Source organism: Halichoerus grypus, chromosome 10 (assembly GCF_964656455.1).
Source record: "Halichoerus grypus chromosome 10, mHalGry1.hap1.1, whole genome shotgun sequence".
In the NCBI taxonomy this organism is placed as follows: Eukaryota; Metazoa; Chordata; class Mammalia; order Carnivora; family Phocidae; genus Halichoerus; species Halichoerus grypus.
The window spans coordinates 90,122,215-90,149,885 of NC_135721.1; the positions used below are offsets into that span (position 1 = coordinate 90,122,215).

The following is a 27,671-nucleotide window of genomic DNA, read 5'->3' on the forward strand; positions in this document are numbered from 1 at the left end:
ATTGGCTTAAGGAGGAAGATAATTTATTATCTCACATAAAGGGAAGTCAGTAGTTGGATCCCAGAAATCCTCATCAATCTGTTGAGTTTCCTTTTGCTTTTTCGGTTAGCTCTAATTAAATTGTCTTAATTTCTCCTCAGGTAAGACAAAAAGCATTTACTGTGTCTTTTTTTTTATTAGAAAGGAAAGTGACTATGTTAACCCTTCCTTGCCCTGGGGCTTGACCAGACCATTCAAGGACCCAAGTCTCTGACCTGGTATTGACATCTGAGCAGACTGTCTCAGGGCTCCTGGGGGCTGCAGTCCACTCATGAAAATGCCCAGAGGAAGGAAAGGAATATTCTTTCCCACTGTTAACATTTTAGGAGAAGGGACCATTCCTGGACTCCCTGTAGACTTCCTCTTGCACTTCATTGGTCAGAAACAGACTAAAGCCAGGGAATTGGGGCCTGAACATCGATGTTGTCCATCAGCCATTACTGCTGCAGCTGGGGATGAAGTGTGGACCTAAGTAAAACTGTGGCTTTACCAGAAAGGAGAAAGATTGTTTTCTAAACAGTGTCCACCTCAGGAGCTTTTCAAGGTCACTTGCAGACATAAGGGGTCCTAACAGGTAACATGTACCTGTCAGTTTGCAGTCTTGGAGTAAGGCATGTGGTGAGGATGCCTCTCTGTTCTGATGCACGTTCTGACCCCTTGGCCATTTGAGCCCAACTGGACGGTGGCAAAGGGACAAGCACAGATAAAGCCAACCTGCCAAGCAAAGGTTAATGTCATCATTTTTCATCCTGGAAAGTCATTCAGGTGGCATTTTGTTCTTAAGAAAACTTAGAAGAGATTAAATTAAGGCATTAGGAAAAGCAGGAGGAAACAGCGCTTTAACAGACTTTTCTGGAAAATAAAGCTTGAGGTCTAGTTGTCAGCAGGGACAGGAGACTTCACGATGCATCTCAGGGAGAAGAATCAAGGAGCGCGGGAGGGGGCAGGGTGGAGAGGGCACAGGTGCCTCGGCAGGACTGGGATCCCTCCCTTCCCTGGGCAGGGAATGATATTGGAGACAAACTGTAGGAAATTGCCATAGTTCTCTCCTGTTTGACTTACGAAAGTGACGATTTTATGGAGTTCAACCTAATATTTAGTTAAGAAATGGCCAAAGAGGGAAAACACTATGAATAGAAATGAGTACTGAATATTTTAAAGTTCCTTGCATTACAAGGAATCCAACCAGAAACATTGCTCCTTCCCAACACCAGTCCCATTTTCCCAAGCAAAATGTTCTTCCCACACCAATCCCTTGCCCTTACCCCATACCCCCTGGACCTCTCCACCCTCATCCCTCCTTCCCTCCCTCCTGGAGAAGGTTTCTGATATGTGCACCTGATCTTAACAAACAAGAACAGGAGGATGAAGGAATTCTCCCTCTCCTTCTCTTTCCTTAAGACAAGCTTCACCTGCCATGTTTTACCAAAACACAACAAGCAGAGTGCAAAATCTACCATAAAAGAGTCTCTTTTCTATGCATCTACAACTAAAATTAAGGCAAGTCCCATAGACTAAAATTTTCATCTAGATAAGAATTTAACAGCCCATAAACTTCAGTGAAATCACAAGAAGAAATTTCCATCTATTTTCTACAGAACGGGTGCATGAGCTGGAAAATGCCAAAGGATATAAAAATATGTCCAAAGTGTTGTGATAGAAACACATCCCCAAAGTCTTCTTAATTTCAAAAAGAGACTCATCATGATTACCTCCATTAATGAGCTCAAATAAAATGTGATGGTTTTCTATAATCTAAGCAGTACTCCCTACATCAGGTATATTTACTGAAATAAATGGATGTATTATTGCCCCAGGAGGGAGAAATGTGCTGACTGGTGGTGGTTTGTTGCAGAGTAATCACTAACATTTAAGTGACAGGTATTGTACCGAGTGTTTACACCAGTTTCCTCACCTCATCCTATCCATGATTACACGACAAAGAAACTGGCATACAGTGTTGTCACATACGAGCAAGTGTCAGAGCTGGGATTTGAACCCTGGGCAATGTGATAGCCAGCCCTAGGTTTAACCGCTGATTGCCACAGCTCCCCAAAGGGGGTTGTGTGCAATCTTTTCCAATCCACTTACCTTGGTTGTAAGATCCCTGGGGCCTAAATATCTGGACTGTGTTCCACTTTCTGTCTCCCTGATTTATCTCTGGCTGGTCTTCCCTCAAGATGGGAATCTCACAATTATTATGCTTTTTTGGCTCATTACCCTTTTATTTTACTTGAATTTTAGAAACTGCAGAGGGTGAAACAGACTTTACTTTCTTAAGCAGCTTCACTGTTGCAGACCAGTGCACTGAGACAGTTTCAGTGCCTCCATTTGAATCTTAACATGAACTAAGAGCATCCTTTCCACCTTGTGCTTCCTGGTCAAGCCCCAGGTGACACCTAACGGTGATGCTGTCTGAAATGGTGACTTCAGAATCTGGGACATCAGTGCCAAGTTCCCTGGTTGCATCTGGGGAAAACTTCCAGGAAGATTGGAATCCAGGGCCATGGTGGAGGGTGTCTAGACCAATTGGCCTTACTTTTCATTATACATTCTTAAACAGAACAGAAGTTGCAGACTCAATGTATTTTGCAGCTTAGATCACAAAAGGACAGTGGTGCACCTGCTGGACCATCGGGATTCTGGACCATCACCTGTTTGCTGTACAAGCACAGGGCTGAAGTACGGGTTCTGATCCCACCATAGCAGACACACACTTCCACCTTTGCAGACCCTCTGTCCAGTCTAGTCTCTGATGGGAGTGAAAGCACTGGTCACAGTCGGGAAGAGCCTTGGGGTAGCAGAGGGATTGGCAAGGTTATAGTCTGAATTCATTTACCTTTTTTTTTTTAAAGATTTTTATTTATTTATTTGAGAGAGAGAGAGAGAAACAGCATGAGAGAGGAGAGGGTCAGAGGGAGAAGCAGGCTCCCCGCTGAGCCGGGAGCCCGATGTGGGACTCGATCCCAGGACCCCGGGACCATGACCTGAGCCGAAGGCAGTCGCTTAACCAACTGAGCCACCCAGGCGCCCTGAATTCATTTACCTTTTGTCTTCAGGGTAACTTGGTTTCTTTGCAGAATAGGGTGTTTTACTTGAACAACCAGTGAAGAAATGTCCCTGTCAGTCTGGTCATGCCATGGGTCCGGTGAGGCTGGGGCGTCTCCTGACAATTGATGGTACCTCTCTAGGGATATCCCCATGGCAGCCTCCTCCCAGTCTTCCCCAGCTCACAGAGTTTGTTCTCTACTCTTCTTTCCTGCGTCCTTAACTTAGACATCAGATTTACTTGACATATATTTGTGAATGTCTTCCACCTTCTTCCCTTCTGTGGGATTTGTATTTGTCCTCCAGCCTACCTGGGTAGAGGCCAGCACCACCTCTTCACCCTCACACTTCCATGCCTTTGCCTGTTTGGGAGGTTGATCACATCGTCTGGCCATTATTTTTCTGTTTGCTGATCGTCCTCATTATACTATGAGCTCCCTTGTACTTCAAGAGATGTTTGCTGAAGTGAACTTAATTATTTCATTGAAGCTTATAAGCCACCCTGCAAGGAGGTGGATTCCCTGCTACAGAGGGAGGAACGGTCCCAGAGTATCCAGTGACTTCCATGTGCGCATGATGGGGTTGGGGACAGCTGGGAGTTGAACTGGCATCTGAAGGCACCTGGTCTGCGGTGCTGAGTGGCTTTTGCATTGTCCTCTGGCTCGGTTGGCTTACACCTGCTCTTTGACCCTGGGTTCTGTGCTTTCAGGTGGGCTCACTATAATGCCACCAGCACTAATTGGGTTTCCAACACACCCTGAAGAAGAGTATGGAGTCAGGTGAGTGAGCACCTCCTGTTGTCAAGAACATTCTTGGAGCTGCAAAAAGCTTGGTTTTAGGATGTGTTTATGGGGTCCTCATGCTCAGGGGAGGCAGCCATCCCTGGGAAACTCCAAGAGTCCCAGGTCCTGGGTCAGCCCCCCCTCCTGTCCTTGGGGCACTGATCACACAGCTGAGGGTGCCCAGTTGCCATGACAACACCATGGCTTCCCCATGGGGCCTCTTCCCACATGACAGTCCCAAATCACAGTCCTGCTTTGGTGCATTTAGAGGGCTGGCCTTCTCCCTGCAATGCTCAGTGTGCATTTTCTCATAGACAAGGAAGCAGGGACATGTTGGACTTTGGATTCCATGTTCAAAGGCAAAAATCTACCCAGAGAGAAGCAATGCAAATAAGGAGGGGGGTGAGTGACTTGGGGAGTCATACATGTGCGGATGACAGACATCCACCAGCTAGCTGCCTTTCTTCCTCCTCCCCTCCTCCACCTCGTTTCCTTCTCCTCTTCATCCTTGTCCTCCTCCTTCTAAGCAAAGCTAAGGATTTTACCGGCTCCAGTTGCAGGTTGTTCAGGTTGTCCTGGGTGCACTGTTGTGGGACGCTGGGCAGGATGGGAGGATCAAAGATTCCTGCGGTTGGGGCTCAGTTTTGGGGAGCATTTTGGCTTCCCAGGCGCGAATGCATGGCAGCTAGGTGTCACGGCTCCCAGCTGCCTGTGAGAACAGTAGGAGTCCTCAGGGGGATCCGAGGAGATGATGAGCCGGTTGGGGCATCTTCTTGCTTGTTGTAGGATGTGGATGTTCAGAGGTGGTAAGTCACAGTGGGCCATTTCATGGAAATTACTTTTGACACAAAATGTGTTAAAGAAATTTTAGGAAAAAAGGAAGAGAATTTTATTTGAGCCCAAGTGAGGACAGGTGCCCAGGATACATAATCTTCACAAAGAAGAGAGTGCTCCGGGGAAGGATGTTTAATACAGGGTTACATATGTTTTTTGTTACACCAAGAGCTACAAATCATCATAATGAAGGACATTTCAGAAAATTATAAACTTCATCTTAGGCTTTTAGAATGTACAAAGTTGCGGGCTTCCGAGGTATGGGATGGAATGTAGAGAGATTTTTACTCTTATCTTTAGTCTGAAATGTTTCTTTCAGGTTATTTGCTAATGAAGCAGATGTACAATGTGTGCTTGGGGCAGAAATAGAGCCCATGCTTTGAACTTCGGTGAAGTCATTCTGACCTTGGTAAAAAAGTCTAGCTTCCCTGGGAGCCCAGGAGCAGGGCCCACAAACATTAAAAGCTGAAAATGTCCTTTATCATTATCTTCTATAAACTAGGTTGCTGTATTAGCCTGAAATCTGCATTAGCTTGGGCCTCTGTAACAAATTTCCACTGCAGTGGGTACCTTAACCAACAGAAGTCTATTTCTCGTGGTCTGGAGGCTGGGAAGTCCAAGGTCGTGATGCTGGCTGATTTGATTCCTGGGGAGGACCCTCTTGCTGGTTTGTAGACAGCTGCCTTCTCTCTGTGTCCTCGCATGGCAGGGGCGGGGGGCTCTTTCGTGTCACTTCTTTCAAGGGCACCGATTCCCATTATGCCCTCATTTAACCCTAATCACCCTCTGAAGGCTCCAACTCCAAAATTGGGGGTTAGGGCTTCAACATAGGAACTTTGGAGGGACACAAACATTCAGTCTGCAGTAGTCACGATGCTGTGGTGTGGACGTAATGTCTACATCCTTTGGAGCCAGACTGCCTGACATTCAAATCCTGCCTCTGTCCCTTGCATGCAGCGGGACCCTCGACAAATTTTTAAATCTCTCTAGGCCTTAGTTTCCCCATCTGTAAAGTGAGGACGGTAAAAAAAGAATTTCCTACGTTGGAATAAATAGTAAATGCCAAATGAGGCTCTATTAGATAAACCATAACATCTACTCACGTAGGTTTTCACAGTCAATAAACTTCCGTAAGATGCTCTGAGCCAACCTGGCCTTTATCTTCTTCCTTTCTTCAGGAAGGCAGGAACTCTGGCACTGGTAACCCTTTATGCCTGGAAGCCAGGGCGCCAGGACAGGACACTCTCAGCTCTTATCTTGGCAATATAAAGACCTGTCTGCAAGTCAAGCCCTATTATTTTTTTTCATGGAGGATGCACAGTTTGTTAACAGTGAAACACATCTGTGTGTGTGTGTGTGTGTGTGCGCCTGCTTATACACACACCTCGCCAAATAAGCCTGCATGGAACCATGCTGTGGGCCTTGTCCCCACCTGCCAGGCTGCTGGAGAAGCCCTCATCCTGGGGGCGGGGCAAGGGAAAGGTTTTCCTGATGCTTGGATCTGCTCCCCTCTCCTTACCTTCTTGGCTGTGGGTTGTCTGGTATTGGACCTGTGATGCCCACGTCTGTGTCCAACACTGGTCTGGTGGTCCTGAGCCTCAGGGCCAAGATGCTAAGCACCACAGTCTCCTCCCTGCAATGCTCAGTGTGCATTTTCTCAACAACTGGCGTCCTATTACTTCTGATAGTTCTATATTTTACACAAATTTTTGCATCACAGGAACTGCAGGGAACATGGTCCTGTAGGTGACTTCCCTCGAATAAATTGGGACCAATGCCTACTGGTCCCTTTGTCCCTGTGATAGCCCCTGCCCCATGCTCATACCCATGAAAGCCTTAAGGAGGGTGTGATTTTCAGGGAACAGTGTATTAGATTCCTGTGGCTTCTGCAACAAATTACCACAAGTTTAGTGGCTTAAAACAATGCAAATTTATCATCTTACAATTCTGGAGGTCAGAAGTTCACAATCAGTCTCAGGGGGCTAAAATCAAGGCTGACTCCTTCTGGAGGCTATAGAGAAGGATCTGCTTTGTTGTCTTTCCCAGCTTTTGAAGGCCGCCTGCATTGCTTGGCTCATGGACCCCTCCCCACCGTCACAGCCAGAAGGAGGCTACCTTCCTCGCTCTCTTCTCTGCCTCCATGGTCACAGCTCCTCTCACTCTGACCCTCCCACCTCCCTTTAAAGTATAAAGACCCTTGTGGTTACATTGAGCCCACCCATATAACCCAGGACAATCTCCTCATCCTCAAATCCTTAATTTAACCCCACCTGTGTCAAAGTCCATGAAGGGAAACCTCGCTAGAGTGGACTTGGGATGCTACAAAGGGGCCCGGTATGGTGAGCTGTGCCACTGAAGAGAAAGTGTCAATTTTATAGGAAATTTTACGGGAAACATTGTCAGTCATAGGCCCCAACAGAAGAATCTCAACAGGAAAGACTCATCAATGACAGGCCCCAACGGGGTCAGATGGACATGGCATCTCCTACAAGTTGTCGACCACTCCTACCACTCAGCCAATGAGAAGCCCTCATCACCCAGAACTCCTGCTTTTCTCCCAGGGACTTTGGTTCAAATAACCCCTCCCAGCTTCCTCCTCCTTCTCCATAAAATAATGTTCCTGTCTTTTGTTTATCGGACTCGCCCGTGGTTTTTCTTGCTGGTCTTGGATTGCCGTTCTCTGCTATTCTTGAGTAAACCCACTTTTTGCTGGTAAAATAACTGGCCGTTTCATTTTTAAGGTTAACGCCTGCGAAGTCCTCTTGCCATGTAAGGCTACATAGTCACAGGTTCTGGGGGTCAGGATGTGGACAACTTTAGGGGGCATGGTGGTGTCTCTTCAGTCCTACCGTTCAGTCCTGCCGTTGTCACAACGGCAAACCGTTGGTGCCGTGTGTCAGGCTCTGTCCAGGGCTGCACATGAATCCTTTAATTTAATCCTGACAAGGGTCCCACAGGGTGGGCATGTTCCTTACTCCCAATACGCTCCCAATACAGGAGTTGAGGCTTAGGGAGGTCTGCTTCATGCAGGGGTGAGGTCGGAGATCAGACACCCTGTGGTCTGTTTTAAGAGCTTCTTTTCTGAACCACAGGCTCTAGCCAACCGCCCCCCCCCAAAACCACGCTGCAGCCCATGGCCAGCCAGCGTTCCCAGAAGGTCCCCTCTCAGGCTAAGCCTCTGTCCTGTCACCTCTGGGGCGCCTCACTGCCCAGGGCCAGCTGCAACTCCTCAGTTGCCCATGCTGCATAACAAATGACCACAAGCTTAGCACCTGAAGCAACAGCCTGTCACTGTGGGTCAGAATCTGGGTTTAGTGGGGTTCCCCCACCCAGGTCTCATGAGGCTGAAATTGAGTGTCAGCTGGGTGGGGTTCTGCAGAAAGAATCTGCTCCTGGGCTCCTTTAAGTAGGTTGGCAGAACTCAGTTCCTGGCAACTCAGGTCCCCATTTTATTTGCTGGCTGTCAGCAGGGTGTGTCCTCAGCTCCTGGACGCCATCCGCATCGCTCCATCATCACGGCTTGCAAAGGCATGTGGATGTTTAATGCTTGGACTTCTGTTTCTTCCACCAGCTGGAGAAAATTGTCTGCTTTGAAAGCGTTCATGTGACTGGGTCAGGCCCACGTGGATATTCTCCCTTTTGTCATTGAAACTAACATCATCACAGGGGTGGTATCTCATCATAAGCGTGAAGGAGGGGTCCCTGGAAGCCACCTCAGAATTCTGCCTTCCACAGGGGCTTGTCAGCATATCCAGACCCCGTCCCCTCTACTGCACCCCATCTCAGTTCCCTACACTGGGACCTTGCCCCTTCACAAGGCTTAGCACCTGGCTGGGAGGTGTGGGGGGTGTACAGGTAATTGAGAGAGAAGCACAGACTTCCTGTGCTGGCCCCAGGAGAGGGTGCAGGCAGGAAAATGTCCGAATATGGAAAAGACTCCGATGGGCTGTGGGGTTAAGAGGTGGTTTCTTGGACACAAGGATGGTTTCAAAGGATGGTTCCAGAAGACTGTGAATCCTCTTAGAACATGTCTGTGGAATCTGGGGTTGGAAGTGAGGGCTCTCAAAAGCCATTCCATAGTGTACATTTTACCCATTCCTCGAAATAGTCCACTGTAGCATTTCTAGCTGTGTGATGGTGGGCAAGCTAGTAACAGCTTTGTGGCTCAGTTTCCCTCTGGGTAAAGTACAGATGATTATTGTCTTTACCACACAGGGCTGTTCCAGGCTACGTGTTTAGCCTGTGACATCCAGTGCATGAGACAAAATAAGAGCAAGCATTCAGTTTCAAGATGCAGCCGAAAAGTGTTATAAGTTTATAGAATGGGATGGATCCTTTACTGTGAAAGCAAATTAAAGTCTTTAATGATGGGGAACGTTCAGGTGAATCAATGGGGAGCATTCAAGTTGAGCGACTGTCCCGAGGCAGGTGGAGCACGATGCCCACTGGTTTCCAAGGTGCAGGGAACGTCATCTTTGTGGATGGACATGTCACTGGTCACCCACGGCACTTTGGGGGAGGCCATAAAGGCACTCCCTCGACCAGCTTTGGCTAACCCCACAGACAGAAGGAGTTGGGGAGCAGCAGGAGAAGCAGGAATGTGGAGTGAGGCCTTGAGCAGGGCCCTGTGGCCATCCTAACTGCTCCTGTCTTTCCCACATAATGAACTTTTCCTCCTAAATTCACTTGGACTGTTCAGGATTTTGGGGCTCCCTGGAATTTTATTGAGAGCTTCAGATTTTTCCAGCAACTTCTGCTGGCTTCATAAGCAGCTATTTGGGTCAAAACTAGAGATATATGTGGCTTCATTCCTGAGACTCTTCTATGCCTGTATTCAGGACTACCTGTTTTGCTTTGGAAAATTTCTGGGCTAAAATATTTTTGGCTGTTCGGAAGTGGAGAAATCATAAACATGAGCGTTCATATGCTGAAATCAAAATTGTGTGTGTACTCTGTGAATGTGTGCACATATGTGTATATTTTTGTGTGTATGACTGTGTGTGTGTATGCGTGTGTGTAAACCTGGTCCCATCTGTATGTTCTTCCTTGTCCTGAGACAGTCTAGGGAAAGCAAGAGGGGCTTAACTGTATAAAGCCACTGGTCTGAGGCAGGGGTTAAAAGTTTCCGTATGCTTAGGGACAAGTGTCTCCTTCCGGGAACAAGAACAAATGAGAGGTAACAGCCATCAGGGAGTATTGGTTGTCTGGGAAAAATTAAAAGTAACAATTTAAAGCCTCCTTGCACAAATATTTCTGTTTTCCGGGAGCCCTAAAAAGAAGAAAGGCATCCTGTGATGTCTTGTGTCCACTAACAAGTGACAGCCACAAGATAACAACGGTAGGACTGAAGGATGCTTCCCTACTCCCAGCCCCTCCTCCTTGGGAGAAGTGCCTTTATAAGCCTGCACACTACACCCTGAGAGAGACAGTCCTTTCTTGTTGGCTCCCTTGTGTGCAAGCTACCTCAAACTCCACCCGCTTTCCTTCTCTCCAGCTCAGTGTTCATTTCTATGACACTGAGGTTCAAGAACCTGGGGTTGAGGGTCTGGTAAAGGTCCCACCTCGGTTAAGGTTGGTTGGCCTGGTAAGCGCTTTGGGTAGTCTTGTCAATTTTCATAATAGTCTGTCTATCGAACCGTGCTCATTTAGAAAGTTTAGGGGTGAGGGGTGCCTGGGTGGCACAGCTGGTTAAGTGCCTGACTCTTGGTTTTGGCTCAGGTCTGATCTCAGGATCGTGAGATCGAGCCCTACATCGCGCTCAACGGAAAGTCTGCTTAAGATTCTCTCCATCTCCCTGTGCACCCCCCCAAATAAATAAATAAATCTTAAAAAAATAAAAAAATAAAAATTTTAGGGGAGGGCAATAGAGAATACCTGTCCACAAGATCCTTGGAGGTGAGAGCCTGGACTGTCAGTCATCCACTGTGGGTGAGAGAAAGGGTCTCTGGAAGGTGTTTGCGGGACACAGAGCCTCCACTCCTGGGAGTGTGTTGGTTGAGTGAGCAGTTCCTAGACTTCCTGCGGGTCCCTGTACTCACACCGAGGGCGGGGCGGGGCAGGAAATAACGGAGAGACCCCGAGTCTGCCTATGCTGCAGGGGCGCTGAGGGGGTTTTATCACAGCAATCAGGGCTCACAAGACAAATTTTTCTCTGGCTTCTGGCTGTGTGAGTTGGGAGAAGAGTTGATTTTTCTAAGGAGCCGGCTCTACTTCTGCACAGAGTTAACTGTGTAACTGATTGTGTTTCTCTTTTTGCTTTGTTCAGCCGGGAGCTGAGAGTAAAATTTATGTTCAAGTTTAGGAACTGGGTTAGACAGCAGAGCATGGACTTCTAACCTTCCCTTAGACTTGATTTTCTATGCTAATCTAGAGTTTGAGAACATTTATTTACATTTTTCCCATTTTTGTGTGCTAGTGAGCTCTATCAAATCCTTAGTGGAACAAGTCAACCGCAAATGATAAACATTAAAAACAAAACAAAACAAAAACCACCCTGTGATATTTACTAATAGGCCAGTGGGCTGCAGACACCCCCCCTCCACACGGAGGAGGACACCGATAGAGTACTAAGGTGGGGCTGGGCTGTGCACAGATGGGGTGATGCAGGGTCGCAGCTTGGGGTCAGGAGCCTGGGAAAGGCACCCAGGCACTTGGGGGGCTCACAGAGAGGTGAAACTAACCATGCCTGCTCAGTTCCTGAGTTAGGAGCATGAACTACCGGTTCTGACCCCACCTCTTCCCAGCTGGTTGCATGTACTGGCTCTGCTCCCTGGGGCACGTTGCCTAACCTCTCTGAGCCTCAGTTTTCTTCTCTGCAGAATGGGATCAGTAACAGAGTCAGCTTCATGAAAGATAGTGAGTCTCAAGTGAGATCAGTTTGTCAGGTGCTGAGCAGAGAGCCTGGCATTAGGGACTAGCTGTCATGATTATTATTATTACTGCAATCAGAAGGTCCAGAAATTGTGTGTTGGGGAATGCTGGAAAAGTGATGTGCTTCATTTTTTGACTTTTGAGCTTCCAGTAAGTGTTGCTTATTCCCTGGGTTGGGGGATGCAGATTCAAAGTTGTCCCCAAACCGAATTTCCCACCCTAATTCCAAGACTGTGACTATGGCAGATATTAGTCCTGAATGATGGTGCTTTAGATGACATACATATGCAGATGTGATTAGGGTTACTAATCCTTCGACATTAAAATTAGGAGGTGATCCAAGTGGGCCTAAGCAGAGAACAGTGTCTTGCTGACGGTGGAAGTCTGAGAGATGTAAAGGTGAGGGGGGATTGACTCTAGGAAGGCTCTCGTTCCCAGCCTTCACATACAGGGTCATGGGTAGGGACTGAGAGCACCCTCCAGGAGCTCAGCACAGTCTCTAACTGATGGCTGTCCAGGAAACGGGGGTTGTCAGTCCTACGACAGCAAGGAGCTGAATTCTGCCAACAACCAGACTGACCCTAGAAGCAGGCCTTCCCCAGGCCCTCCAGATAAAGCACAGTATGGCTGACACTTGATTTCGGTCTGTGAGAGCCCAGTCACACCCTCCAAGACTTCTGAGCTTCAGAAGTGTACGATAATAAATGGGAACTGTGCAAGGCTGCCAAGCCTGCGGCGTTTGTTACACAGCAAAGGTATCTACCACACTGGGTCCCTTGCACATGGAGCTGTCTACCTTACAGCCACCACCAGAGTTGCTGCTGGGCAGGGCGATGCACCACGAGATGGCTTCTTGTCCACCTCTGGGAGACAGTCTTCGCAGCCCGGAGCGCTGTCCGTGGCCGTGCTGTGAACCAGCGATGCCATGGGTGCCCTGGATGCAGATGCCACCCCGCAGGGAAGGCACACGTCTGTGCCTGGGAGGTCAAGAGCATAAGGAGATGTGACTGTGGGATGCCCCAGGAGAAGGTGCTCTGGTTTCTCCCAGGCGGATGAGATGTGACAGATGAGCCTGGATAAAGACAGCCAGCTGGAGGGATATAAGGTCCTTATAGCATTGCTTTAATTCAGCTTTCAATTTGATCAGTGATGCCCTTCTGGTGAAATGTGTGCAGCTTAAACCCAAGACTGTAAACCTAATAGGAATTTGGTTCGCTTCATGAATCAAGATAATTGTACTTTGAAAAATGTTTTCAACATAACATTAATTTCGACCTTTACGTAAAGTGTGAGAGAAGTGTGTTTTTAAAATGGATATTCATGCATGACACATTTTCCATTATCATCTTATCAGATTTCCTGAGTTGCTGCAGCAGGAGATAGTTCAGGTGTTGAAAATAAGCAATCACTTATTTTTATGTTCTTGCAGGGACATGTTATGGCGATTGAATGGAATTTGCTTTCTCTTTTTCCTTACAGAAGCCTCAAGAACAAGGGCCATGGGGCAGTGTTGGGTCCTGCCACCCAGAGCTCGCCAACAGTGATTGAGGTTGATTAAAAATGAAGAACAAGCAAAGCATTAGCCCATCTCGTGTCCTCTCCGACCCTGGAAGGATTCTCCTGTATCCTTGGATTTAAGATCCTTACTGTGACATATTTAAAAAGCAAGCTAAAGATTTATATATGAATTCCCACTGGATCCCACTGGCTTCCAGAGTCAATTCGACACCTTTTCCCTCTCACCTGTGCAGAGGCAGTGAGTTCACTTCCCTAACCTCACCGGTCTTGTTTGGACGAAGGAGCCCTGGCCAGATGCTGGCCCTGCAGAACTTTTAAAAAAATTAACCAAATAGAGTTTTTAAAAAATTAAGGCAAAATTCATACAACACAAAATTCACCACATTAACTGTTTTCAAGTGTACCATCTCGTGGCTTTTAGTAAATTTACAATATTCTGCAAACATCACCACTATCTAAATTTGGAGCATTTTCACCAGAAAACAAACTCCGTATCCATTAAGCATCACTCTCTGGATGGATATGGATCTGCTGCTTCTGAACATTTCATATACATGGAATCATACTGTTATAGGATCGCAGGGTTCTTGTCTCACGGAGTTGAAGAATGAATCTCCCGGACACAAAAGGGTGAAATAAAGTGAAAGTTTATTAAGTGGAGGTGAAAGCAGAAAGGAAAGAAGCAGCTCTCTAGAATGAGAGGGGTCCCGAATGGGTTGCCACTGAGAGCTTCTAGTGGCAGTCTTTTATTCAGAACTGATTGGGAAGCTTGTGGCCTTGAGTTTCTTGTGCCATCTTGGTTTGAGTGTGGACTTCTGATAACCCCTTAATGACTCAGTTCTTTGAGGTTTGGTCATTTTCTGTGATACACTGTAGCCACCAGAAAAAAGTACTCTGGACCATCCATCCGAGGCCAGGTGGTCTGTTTCCTTATCTCTTGTTCACTCTGTCTTAGCTTCTGCCTGCCAGGAATAGTCTCAGAGCCCAGCTGGGGGCCCCTTACCTCTCCCTGCCTAGACCTTAACCTTTTCCTTGCCTTTTGTGACTGGCTTATTTCACTTAGCATGTTTTCAAGATTCATGCATGCTGTAGCAGGTATCAACACTTCACTCTTTTTTATAGTAGAATAATATTCCATCCTATGGATATACCACATTTCTGTATCCATCCATCTGTTGATGGACGTTTGGGTTGTCTACTTCGGGGCTATGATGAGTAATGCTGCTATGAATATCTGTGTATAAGTTTTACTTTAAGCAAGCCCCTGCAGAATTTTTGGTATGAGCTAACGATTGGGTCTTATTTGAAAATAGTGATGTTCCCTTGGTGAGTGCCTATTAGTAAGACTTTAATTCATTGATTGGTTGCCCAGAGATTTGTTTTGTTTCAGAGAAGACTGTATTTTGTTAAATGCAATGGATTACTGAAAAGGTGTTCTTTAAGGGCCTAATACCGCAATGCCCACCCAACACTGCCTGAAAGTCTTCCGATGTTTTGTCTTGGCCAAGAAGCCTCCCATGTGGGTATGGATTCTCTGATATTTTCTGAATTCTACTACTCTTCATTTCCTCCAGACCCATCCCCTGTTCTCTGTCTTATTAAATCTAATGTCTTGGAGATTGAATTAAAGATGTCAGGCCCCTTTGCTGAGAACTCTTTAGTAATCATGATTTCTGAAAGAGAGGGATATGCCAGAAAACACGGGAACAAACCCCACGGCCTCCTGTCATATCGTGAAGTGTAAGTCCAGCCATTTGGGGGTGCATTTGCTCTCACTAAGATGGATTTAGGCTGAGAGGTTTTTGAGCTGCATTGCTGGAAGTGTGGGGTCTGAGGAAGACTGAGAGCTGGAGGTTGGCACGGAGCCCACGTGTGGGACAAATGCTCCACACCTCTCACAAAGTCCCTTCTGCTCAAGGGCTCCCATGCTTGACTCTCTGTACCAAGCTCCACACTGGGGAGCGCACCACACAGCCTGAGCAGCGGAGGGCATCCCTGGCCGGTTCTGTGTCCGGTTGCCCCCAATTCACATATTTGCGAACACTGGAATTACAGCTTGGCAATTAGAGCTCAGCAAAACAACCTCGCTACTGAAAGCACAGAACTGCTGTGTCTGATCCAGGGAACCACAGAATTTGTGTCTCAGGCTTTCCTGGGGGTATGAGTTTGCCGGGTAGAGATTTTGATGACACTGACTGCCCTCATGACATGGTATTTTTTCTGGGTCCTTCTTTTTAAAAATTTTGACCAACGCAAATCATTGAACTTGGGTGCGTAAACTGTACTTAGGATGGGATCTCCCAGCTCTCTGAGGGATGGTGTAGTCCAGAGCCCTGATCCCTCAGAGCATCTGCAGTTCCAGAGACATGAAGCAGAGACTCTTGCTATTTTGGCAACCCCAAGGTTTTTGCCGCCATCCCTCTGCTGGCTTATCCAGACACATAGACCATTGTTAATTCTCAGCCCCTTTCCCTGCTCATTGGTTGGTTTCATTAACTGAGCTCCAAGAGGCCCAGGAATCAGGACAGTCTCATGACGGGGAGCAATCCTGACCTTTGCAAACCTCTCTTTGTATCAATACACACGCACACACACATATATATACATGCATGTGTATATATGTGTGTTTGCTTATTTCCTTATTTGTTTCAAGACTTCTCTGAAAATACTAGAAAAAGGGGAAGGAAGAGAAAGGCAAAGAGATTCACATCAAAAGTATAACTAGGAGACCCCACTCTCTGTGAGCTTCTTTTTATTACAGGGAAGTCCCTAACAGATAAAGAAGGCATCAGCTCACACTTTTTCCAACAACTTTTTAAAGAGATGCAAGTAACCTAGTGCATGTCCTGCAAAGCCTTTGAAATGTGAAGGTAAGTGAAACTGTGGTTAATTAAATGCTTTACATTTGTCATAGTTAGCATATTATATGAGATCAGCTAAATGTGTCACTCAGGTGAGCTGAGATTTTATGGTCCATACATACCTTTCCATGGTGCATTCTCCACGTTCCATCAGCGTTCACAGTACGTTTGTTTCATGTTTATAGGGCTTTTATTTGCAGGCAATGTGGCATAGCAGAGGGCACTGGGGTGAGAAGGAATGGGAGAGGGGGCAGCTTTGTAGTTCTGGCTCTTTGGTGGCTTTCGAGAAAGTCATGCCCTTGAGCCAGATCTTCAGGGGAAACTGGGGCAGTTTCTATCGTCCCACTCTTTGAAATTATTGTAGCGCTTCAGAGGCATTAATATTTTTACTTTTTAGAGTAAATGTTTGGCACACCCTTAGTTTTCAATTACTGTTGCAGAACTGACCACCCCCACATAGCAGTGCCTATTTACTGTTGTTATTTGTCATTGAGTGGGCCAAGAATCTGGAAAAGGCACAAAGTGCAAAGCTTCTGCTGGAAGACTGGGGAGTCACTGGAGGGTTTCTTCACTCATGTGTTTGTTGTCTGCACCTGCATTGCCACACGTGGCCTCTGCATAGCCGGGCTTCCTCACAGCATGGCTGCCTCAGTGCAGGGCGGTGTCTTCCCCACTGAGTGGCCCGCTTTGGGCTCCAGGCAGGAGTGTCCCAGACAGCGGCGAGCAGGTGGTATCACCTGCCACACCGAATCCTTTGATGTCCTACCTACCTCTTCTCTGTTCCTCAAGGCCACGACCACATTTCGCCCTCTAGTACTCTTCTGTGTACTTGTCCTGGAGTGTCCTGGTTAGGACTGTGGACTTAGGAGCTGGATCAAAATATTCTCCCTTATGCAATAAGAATATTAGCCCCTGGGCGCCTGGGTGGCTCAGTCGGTTAAGCATCTGCCTTCGGCTCAGGTCATGATCCCTGGGTCCTGGGATCGAGTCCTGCATCGGGCTCCCTGCTCAGCGGGGAGTCTGCTTCTCCCTCTGCCCCCACCCCGTTCGCACTCTCTCTCTCTTTCTCTTTCTCTCTCACAAAATAAATATATAAATAAAATCTTCAAAAAAAAGAGAGAGAGAAAGGTAGCTCCTATCCCTGAGGACCAGAGAGTAAATTCATGCAAAGCACTTAGAACATAGCCTCGTGCAAGGTGCTTCCTCGATGAATGGCCACGACTGTTTTCTCCTGCAATGTGGTACAGGTTCTGCCAGGACAGCTCTGCGTCTTAGTCACTTCTGCCTCGCATTTTCTGTAGTACTTGGTGAGCAGAACACAATTGGCACAAACTCAGTCTTTGCTCCTTCCATGGCCTTGATGTTTGCAGGGACACAGCCCCCCATGACTCATGTTCCCTCTGGGGTCTTCGGCTGGGTCTGTCTTCTCAGCTTACCCCACCATCTCAGAGTGCCATCTCTGACCATCCCCCATGGGAGCCATCCTTGTCCCCATGGCATCCTGTTTCATTTTGTTCATAGCTACTTGCTTCTCTTAGACCAGGATGTGAGCTCCATGAGTGCCAGATTTCAGTCTGTCATGTTTCCTGCTGTGTCCTCAGTGCCTAGAACTGGGCCGTGGAAGGGGGAGGGAAGGGGAAAAGAGACTGACTTCATGCTGATTTCAGAAACCTGTTGGAGAGGAAAGCTGCGTCTTATACCGGACTGGGATTTACTTCCCTTTTAAGCACTTAAAAAAAATCTCAATGACATCCATTCAGTCTTACTATATTTAGGTAAAATCCATTCATAATAAAAATAAAACTATATCTTCCCAATGGCAACTTAATTTTGAATGGAAATATTTTTTGGGCGGGTCTTTTTTTAAATTTTTAATTAGGTTATGTTAATCACCATACATTACATCATTAGTTTTTGATGTAGTGTTCCATGATTCATTGTTTGCGTATAACACCCAGTGCTCCATGCAGAACATGCCCTCTTTAATACCCATCACCAGGCTAACCCATCCTCCCACCTCCCTCCCCTCTAGAACCCTCAGTTTGTTTCTCAGAGTCCATAGTCTCTCATGGTTTGTCTCCCCCTCTGATTTTGCCCCCTTCATTTTTCCCTTCCTACTATCTTCTCTCTTTTTTTAACGTATAATGTATTACTTGTTTCGAGGTACAGGCCTGTGATTCATCAGTCTTACACAGTTCACAGCGCTCACCATAGCACATACCCTCCCCAGTGTCTATCACCCAGCCACCCCATCCTTCCCACTCCCCACCACTCCAGCAACCCTCAGTGTGTTTCCTGAGATTAAGAATTCCTCATATCAGTGAGATCATATGACACATGTCTTTCTCTGATTAACTTATTTTGCTCAGCATCATACATTCCAGTTCCATCCATGTTGTTGCAAATGGCAAGATTTCATTCCTTTTGATGGCTGCATAATATTCCATTGTATATATATACACCACATCTTCTTTATCCATTCATCTGTCAATGGACATCTTGGCTCTTTCCACAGTTTGGCTATTGTGGACATTGCCGCTATAAACATCCGGGTGCACGTATCCTTTCGGATCCCTACATTTGTATCTTTGGGGTAAATACCCAGTAGTGCAATTGCTGGGTCGTATGGTAGCTCTATTTTCAACTTTTTGGGGAACCGCCATACTGTTTTCCAGAGTGGCTGCACCAGCTTGCATTCCCACCAACAGTGTAGGAGGGTTCCCCTTTCTCTGCATCCCTGCCAACATCTGTTGTTTCCTGCCTTGTTAATTTTAGCCATTCTGACTGGTGTGAGGTGGTATCTCATTGAGGTTTTGATTTGGATTTCCCTGATGCCGAGTGATGTTGAGCACTTTTTCATGTGTCTATTGGCCATTTGGATGTCTTCTTTGGAAAAATGTCTGTTCATGTCTTCTGTTGGGCGGGTCTTAATATGGACACTCACTTTGTAGCTGTCCCCAGCTCTGGCTTTGCCCTGAGTCCACTGTCCTCCCTGCTGGAACCCATGACTCCTGGCAGAGTTACTTGGAGTCCACTAACTTCTCAGACCACTGCTGGGTCACCCTCACCCTCGCCCTCAGCCCTCAGTCACAAGGTGGGATGGTCCATGCTGACCCCAGTAGAGACGACTTCTTGCTGCTCCACCCAGTGCAATTCTCAGAACAAAAGAGAGAAGACAGACTCCTCTTTATTTTGTGCAAACATGGTTTTGAACGTTTGTTAGTTTTCCTTCTTGTAACTTGAGTTGAGAGCATCCATCTGAGTAGTTTATAGGGTTCTGGATTAATTACTGGAACCTGGAAATTATTGGCTTTGTTTTATTTTAAACATAAAAATTTAGGTTTGCTATGCACCACTCAGTATGAAAGTTCTTAGTTTTCTTGTTTGGTGTATACTCTAGAGCCTGGCTTTGGAACTTCCAGATGTCTGCTGGATGGGTGGGGTTGCCTGTGTGATTCTCATTTCCGTGATCCTGTCTTCCTCGGGTCTCTCTGTCTCTCACTTTCTGCAGAGATGAACTCCTGCCCATTTCTCTGTTTGCCTCCGTGACATCTGGGCTATGTGGTGAGGGTTATTATGACTTTAATGATCTTACCATGCACCCAGGGGCTGCCCTAATTCTTAATTGGAGAATGTGGGGTACACAGGATAAAGTCTGACCATGTGCACACCTTGAATGCCTGAATGGAGGTTCTCAGGCTTGGCCACTCACTGGAATCACTGGGACCTGCAGGGAGCACTGGGACCAGGTGCTCCCTCCCAGTGGGGGACTTAACTGGCCTGGGGTATAGCCTGGGCACTGGGGTTACAGATCTGCAGGGGTGCTGACTGGAGCTAGGCTTGGGGACCCTCGGGTTCTCTGGTTTGTCAGTGGAGGCAGGTGCTTGGTGGGCTCTGGGAAGGCGGTGGGGAGCAATCAGACAGCATGCCTCTGTCACAGAGCCTGCTTCTCAGGGGCTGCATGCTGTTCTGGATGAGTAAATGATCAATAAGTTGGATTATTTATTGGAGAAAGATGTCCACAGGGAAAAGAACGGCTGAGGTTGGATGACTGTGTTGAAATGTAATCATGGATAGATTTGGCAGTTTGGATGTATTTAACACTGAGACATTATGGTGTCACTTTACCAGTCATTTTTATTAATTGTCCCCAGGTTCAAGTTTGGGACTTAGGTCAAGTTAGAACCACTTCATCTGCCAGCACCTGGCTGCCTGGGAGGGAAGGCCTTGTGGGCACGTGGTGAGATGAGGTGGAGTCAGGCAGGACCTGCTTGAACCCGGGCCGGGTGTGCTCACTTCATTCCAGGCTCACAGAGGGTAGATGGGGAACAAGTGGAAGAGCTCTGAAAGCCACCAGGCCCGTGTGGTCCCTGGGACCCAAGTCCCTGAGATGCGGGGACAGTGGACGAGCCAACCCACGGCCCAGGACCTCCTCCTGTGCTCTGCTGCCCTCAGCTTGGCTGCAGGATGTGCACAGGGTCTCTGGTCTGTCCTTTTCTTGTCCTACCCTCAGGGAGAGCCCCCCACCCTTTGGCTCAGTTCCGATGGATTCCTCACGGCTTCCTCCTCACGTCAGTGCCATCTGCCCCAGCACCCCGCACACCCCTGCCAGAGGAGGACGTGAAGAGGGATGGGGCCCGGGGGTGACACGTCCTCCTGGGGGGATGCTGTGGAGTGTGCTGTCCTGCTTTGCTCTTGGGGCTGGCTGTGCAGTTCCTCCATTCTGCTCTGTCCCCAGGGGGCCCGCGTAGTGTCCCCAGTCCTGGGTGAGGGTGCTGGCAGAGGCCACCTCATGCGTCCGAGTCTGGGTCCCTCTGAGGCCACACATGGGGCTGGGGGAGTGCGCCGCATGATCCTGATGAACTTTCAGTCAGTCTCAGGCTTTCGTCCTCGCCTCCTGCCCGGGAAAGACAGCACCAATGACAACCACTTTGAGAATCACCTTAGATCGGAGAGGGGAGATTGTTTTTCCTGAGAGGCACTGAAGAATTTCCCACTAAACATGTGGCCTTCCGCTGTGGAAACGCATGATGTGGGTGGATCCTGAGCAGCCCATCTGGGGACAAGTTCTTTGGGGTCTGTGGGACTTCAGGACAGTGGAGAAGCTAGCTGCCCTTGTCCCAGGGACGGTCTGTGATGAGCACAAGTGCTTCTTTGGGGTCTGGTGAGACAAAGACGTTGGCCTGGGGCACTTCATCCTGAGAGCAGAGGTGGACAGAGAAGTGGAAGTTGCCCCTTAACCTTGCCGTGTGACCTCTGATGAGGGAAGGAATCGCAGGCTCCTGTGAGGATACAACCTGTTGGGAGGACGGCCCTTCACTGAGCAGAGCCGGCGTGTGGCTGTCAGGGCATGAGGGTGCTGGCAACGTGAACACGCCACCTCTCAATGCACAGGATGGACAGACACAAAGGCAGAGGATGGAGAAGTAAGAACCTTAGGTCACAGCAAGAGTCCATGAGAAATACTGCAATTATTTTTTGTAAGTGAACTAAAGTTTCACACCCACCTCCCTGGATTCTGGTTTGTAAGAGGGGTTCTTTTTGTTTGTTTGTTTGTTTTTTTTTATTATGTTATGTTAGTCACCATACATTACATCATTAGTTTTTGATGTAAGAGGGGCTCTGATTCCTGTCCCCTCCTCACGGCCTCTTCAGGGTCATCTCAAGGACTTGGGCACGGCCAAGGCACAGAGGAGACCTCTGACCACAGGTGGTCCACACTGGGTCCTGCAGCCTCCTAGTTCCTCTGTACTGTGCTCTGAGGAGGCCGGGAGCTCCACAGAATCTCCCCTCCCAGTGTGGGCTACCTTCTCCCCGGGCAGGGGAGCTGAGGTGGCTCTGCCTTTGGGTCCCAGCCTCTCCTCTCCTTTAGGGCCAGGGGATGGTCTGTTTTATCTGAAGGAAGCCCCTGCCTCCTGCACCTCCTGAGCCCCCTACCTCTTCCCTCTAGACCGGACTTGGAATACTGGAAAATGAAAGCCAGGAGGTGTCCACAACCACATCTACTTTCTGCCCTGCCACAAGCCCCCTCTAAGGTACCACAAGCACTACCTGCCTTAGGAGAGGAAGGAGAAGGGAGAGAACCCAGAAGATAACATCACAGTCGTTCAGCCACCACACATGGTGGGCCTGCTGCAAGGTAATCTGGATTCTTCTCTTAGTGATAAGTTTGAAGAGTGTCACTTGGTGGGCAAGAGTTGAAGTAACTGTGGCCAGAGATGGGGCAGGGATCTGGGTCTTGGACAGGCACAACTTGGCCTGAGAGGTCAAGTCCAGCCAGACAGTGGTTGGTCTCAGGGGACACTGCAGGGCCCAGGTTCCCTCTGAGCCACCCAGGCGGCCCTGTCTAAATCATCTTTCTCTCACTATACCAGCATTTTGTTGTTTGAGGTTTTCTTTTTTAAAATTTTATTTGTTCTATTTATCAAAATGTGTTAATTCAATAAAATATTATTTTAAATATGATAAAAATAAAACCCTTTCTGGCATATGGTTCTAAGACTGATACATAGAGTCATGAAACCATCACCACAACTGAGCTACAGATCAGTCCCCTTTCCACCAAATTCCTTTGTGCTGTTAATCCCTCCCCAGTCCTCACCTGGAAACCACGGATCTGTTCTCGGTCCCTATCATTTTTTGCCTCCTGAGGATTCCTTTTTAAACATCAAGAAAATATCACAGATATAACATGATAGTGTTTCGAGGTTCCAGAAAATAGTGATCAAAAGCTACCCTGGATTCGGGTATGTTTTAGAATGAGTTTGCATTAATGAGTCACTGCACTATTGACATCCTCTTGAAAAATAGCACTATTTGTGTGTGTGAGGCATTGCTCTGGGTTATTCCTGGGACACTTATCGACCCACAATCTCCCTGCAATAATTTACAACCTACAGGTTGGCAACCACAGTGGTTCTGTTAAACCAAGGGAGACTCGCAGGCTTCAAAGAAAGCAAGGACAGACCTGGGCTCCTCCTGCCATCCTGGCAAGCTTTTCCGACAAAGCTGGAGCAGCTTTGACAGCCCAGTGTGTGCCCTCAGTCCCAGTACAAACAGCAGAGAGTGAAGAGAGAGAGATTAAAAGATCTTCATTGGTTTGATTTTGTCTTTTCAGATCAAACATTGCTCTGTTTTGCACAAGGAATATTAAAAACAAATGATATGTCAAGTTGGTGAGAGAACCAATCTTACTGGAAGTTCTTTGTGTTTATCTTAGTGTTAAAATGGATGAGAGCTTTTTGAAAAGAATTGCTCTGGAAGAAGAATTCATATACTTGTCCAATGAAGGGATCCTCGTGCTGTGATCACATTTTCCATGGCGGTGGTGACGGACATCGGGACGTGGGTCAATCTGCAAGGTCCAGCTGGTGCTGGCTGTCTGGCAGGATGATAGTGGGCAGCCTTCTCTAGACAGCTTGGCTAGCCCCTGTATTGCCAGATCCTCCTCTGGCTGGGAGAAGCAGAGAACATATTTTAAAAAGAAGAACAGAGAGTTTGCATTTCTGATTTGTCATTAGATCAAAGATAAAGCATAGTATGTGACACCAGAATGCCACCACCTCACTTGCTTCTTTGTAGTCAGATCTTCCAGGACCCATCTATCTCTCCCTGTCTCTGTCTCTCTTTCTCACACACACAGACACAGCTTCTCTATATCTGCCCTCATCATAATTTCCCATAGATGGTCTGTCACTCCTGTCCCCCTAGTCCCTTGCCACCAGGAGGAGAGGTTATTAAAAACAGATTCATGGATTCTGCTCTAGAGATTTTGAGTCAATCAACTAGTCCAGAATTTGCATTTTTAGTAAGCAACCAGATAGTTCTGATATAGACGGGTCACACATTACACAGACCTCTGGTTAAACATTTTAGAGATGTTTCTGATTGTCCATGGGTTGGCACATTTCTATGCCACATCCATCTAAACGGGCTGATGACTCAAAGAAAAAAATGCAAATCCTGTTTTACAACCATGTGGTTTGGGCACACTGGGTTATAGGCATGTCCCACTTAATGCAAAACCAAAGCACAAAAACCTAAGTCTACCAAACAAACACAGAGAATTATTATTTGTTTATAAACTATAACTGTACTTGTCCTTGGGCCTTGCCGGCCCCCCAGTCTTGATCTCTGCCCCAAGCAAAGGCCACTGTGAGTAAGGGCGGGGGGGTGGGTGGGGGGCAGAAGGTGGCAAAAGGCAGAGGGCCCACTCATCTCCCCCGCTTGTGCTCTGGGTTGTCCGGGACAGAAATGGCCTGGGGCCAGGCTGGCTTGAAGACCCCCAACTCCCGCACACCTGTCCCTTTTGCTCTCCCAGCAAGTTCCCGTCGGGTCCAGGGCTTGGCCCACCTGGGCTGGGATAGGTTGATCCCACTGTACGTGACCCAGCCTGCCCAATCAGATGTCTCTACCCCTCTCCTGCCCCACGCCCAGCCACAGGGATTGGTTCAGCCGTGGGCCAATAGGAAGTTCCTGGAACCTCGCTGGAATTGCAGGGAGAGGTGCCTCCACCCCCCGCCCCCATCCTGGTTGTGGGAAAGTGTTTCTTCACACCTGGGAGCCCACCTAGATTCAGCTACTGCAAAGCTTCCCAGCCCAGAGGTGCAGCAAGGAGGCAGGTTCCCAAAGTCAGGACAGATCTCTCATGGCCTATAGTTCCCGTCCATTCCCTCCTCTGTTTAGGCGGGTGAAGGTTGGGTGAACATGGTCAGTGTGCTGATGGATGCATAAAGCAACCCTTGAATTTGTGCCTGGTTCTTTGCCACTTCCATCGGTAATGCCTCAGTGTCCTGGGATAGACAGGGGCACGACTCACATTCCCACTGGGGAAATCGGGGTTTCTCTCTTTGACTATACTTACATCATCAACAACAAAACACTTTAGTTTTGAAACAATCGCAAAGTTAAACAAAAATTGCAAGAATAGTACAAAGAAAGACCTTCCCTCCCAAACCCTTTAAGATTAAATTGCCTGTATGATGATCCACCATTCCCAAATAGCTTAGTGTGTAATTGTGTAATTCCTACAAATAAGGACATTCTCGTCTGTAACCACAAAACAACTATCATCAAAATCAGGGAATTATCATGGACACATTAATAACTTCTAGTTCTCAGGCCCCATTAAAATTTTTCCACTTGTCCCAGTAATGTCCTTTAGAGCAAAAGGAACCGGTTCAGAATCAACATGTTGCATTCTGTTGTCATGTGTCCTTCAATCTGGAGTAGTTCTTCAGTCTTTGCTGACTCTCATGACCTTGACATTTCTGAAGATTACAGATTAGGAATCTTTGCCTGTTGTTGCTTCCTACTAGGACCAGGTTGTGCATCTTGGGCAGGTATATCACAGAAGTGAGGCTGTGTTCTTGCATGGTATCCTTGAGGGTGACACCGTGGGCTAAACACTCATTGTGTTGATCCTGGCTCTGCAGCACCAGCAGAGGGTCATTTACATGGAAGGTTATAGATGCCCATCATGGAGGAGCAGGGAGGTGGAGAATTCTAGCATGACCAATGAGATTTGCTCCCAGGGACTTTTGGGAACAGGGCAGGGATGAGGGGTCCTGATTCCCAGAGGCAGAAGAGTCATAGTACTTGCTCCAGACTTCCATTTATGACTTTGTGATTGACTTGCTGTCACTTGCTGTGACTCTGGGCCCACATTTCCCTGTGCTAGTCTCCATTCCTTTGTCATAAAATGAAGATGACACAGTCTGTCCTCCGCACTTTGCAGGCTGGTGTGTGAGTTACACATATGAGCAGGAGGGTTTGAATATCAGAAAGCCCTGAGCAAACACACTGCTTGGCTTTCCTTACTTGGGGTGCAGCTGGAATCTTGGGGCCACTTCACATCACTGTCTCACAATTCTGCCAGCTTTGGTCCCTTCCTCAGATGACAGTTTAATAGCTTCCGTGGGAAGAACAAACCTAGAGGACAGACACTACTTACCTTCAAGAAGCTACAGTAATCAAGACGTGTGGTATTGGTGAAAAATAGACAAAGAGATCAATGGAATAGAATAGAGCTTAAAAAAAAAAACAAACAAACGACAGAATAGAGCACCCAGAAACAGACCCACATACACAGTCAACTGATCTTTCACGAAGTAGTTAAATACAATGGAACAAAGATAGTGTATTTGACAAATGGTGCTAGAACAACTGGACATTCACAAGCAAACAAACAAAAAACAACAAAAAAGAGAATTTAAACACAGCTTACACCCTTCTGAAAATTAACTCAAAGGATCACAGACCTGAACATAAAGTGTGAAATTATAAGACTCCTTGAAAATAACACAGGAGAAAATCTAGATGACTTTGGATTTGGTGATGACATTTAAGATACAACACCAAAAGACATGATCAATAGAAGAGACTTGATAAAATTAAATTAATGATAAAATTAAACATTTCTGTTCTGTGAGAGATGCTGTCAAGAGAATGAGAAGATGAGCCATGTACTGGGAAAAATATTTACAAAAGGCACATCTGATAAAGATCTGTTGTCCAAAATATATAAAGACCTCTTAAAACTCAACAGCAGGAAAACAAAAAAACCTGATTAGAAAATGAGCCAGACCTTAACAGACACCTCACCAAAGAAGGTAGACAGATAGCAAATAGCATATGAGAAGATGCTCCACATCATATGTCAGCAGGGGAATGCAAGTTAAAATAATGGTACCATGACACACACATTTGAATGGCCCAAACCCAGAAAACTGACACCACCAGATTCTGGTGATTATGTGGAGCAAGAGGAACCCTCATTCACTGCTGGAGGGAATACAAAATGGTAACAGCTACTTTGGAAGACAGTTTAGCAGTTTCTTACAAAAATAATATACTTTTATTCATAAGATCCAGTAATCACACTACTTGTTATTTACCCAAAAGGAGCTGAAAACATGTCTACAGAAAAACCTGCACACAGATGTTTATAGCAGCTTTCTTCATAATTGCCAAAACTTGGAAGAACCAAGATGTCCTTCAGAAGGTGAAAGGATAAATAAGCTGTGGTCATCCAGACAATGGAATACTATTAGATGCTAAAAATATATGATCTATTAAGCCACGAAAAGACATGGAGGAAACTTAAATGTATATTACTAAGTGAAAAAAGCCAGTCTGAAAATGTGACATACTTGATGATTCCAACTATATGACATTTCAGAAAGGGAGAAACTGTAGAGACGGTAAAACTGCCAGGGGTTAGGGAGAAGCATGGGAATGAATAGGCAGAACACAGGGGATTTATAGGGCAGTGAAACTACTCTGTATGATACTATAATGATTGATACATATCATTATACGTTTGTCCAAACCCATAGAATGTATAACACCAAGAGTGAACCCTAATGTAAACTATGGACTTTGGATGATAATGATGTTTCAATGTAAGTTCATCAGTTGTAGCAAATAATACCATTCTGATGCGTAATGATGATGATGGGGAGGCTATATATTTGTGGGGACAGGGAGAGATGGGAAATGTCTGTACCTTCTGCTCAATTTTGCTGTGAACCTAAAACTGCTCTGAAAAAATAAAGTATGTATATATATATTTGTATATATGTGTGTGTATATATGTGTGTGCATACATATGTATATACGTGTGTGTGTATATATATATGTGTGTTGTGTATGTGTGTGTATATATATATATATATATATATTTTTTTTTTAAGATGAAATAAAACCTTTCCGCATTCTA

General features: G+C 46.7%; 1 long non-coding RNA gene across 5 annotated transcripts; it reads left to right on the forward strand.

The window, feature by feature from the left end:
* The first annotated feature begins 3,807 nt into the window (after nucleotides 1-3,807).
* On the forward strand, nucleotides 3,808-27,527 carry LOC118546927 (uncharacterized). Of its 5 annotated transcripts, XR_013441916.1 has the most exons (5): nucleotides 3,808-3,866; nucleotides 13,053-13,195; nucleotides 21,217-21,432; nucleotides 21,903-22,091; nucleotides 23,070-27,527. It is a non-coding gene; the product is annotated as an uncharacterized LOC118546927 (long non-coding RNA). The 5 variants fall into 5 exon arrangements; XR_013441914.1 differs by lacking the exon at nucleotides 21,217-21,432 and having other exon boundaries at nucleotides 13,053-15,961; XR_013441918.1 differs by lacking the exon at nucleotides 21,217-21,432 and having other exon boundaries at nucleotides 13,053-15,961; nucleotides 23,172-27,527.
* Nucleotides 27,528-27,671: the final 144 nt, after the last annotated feature.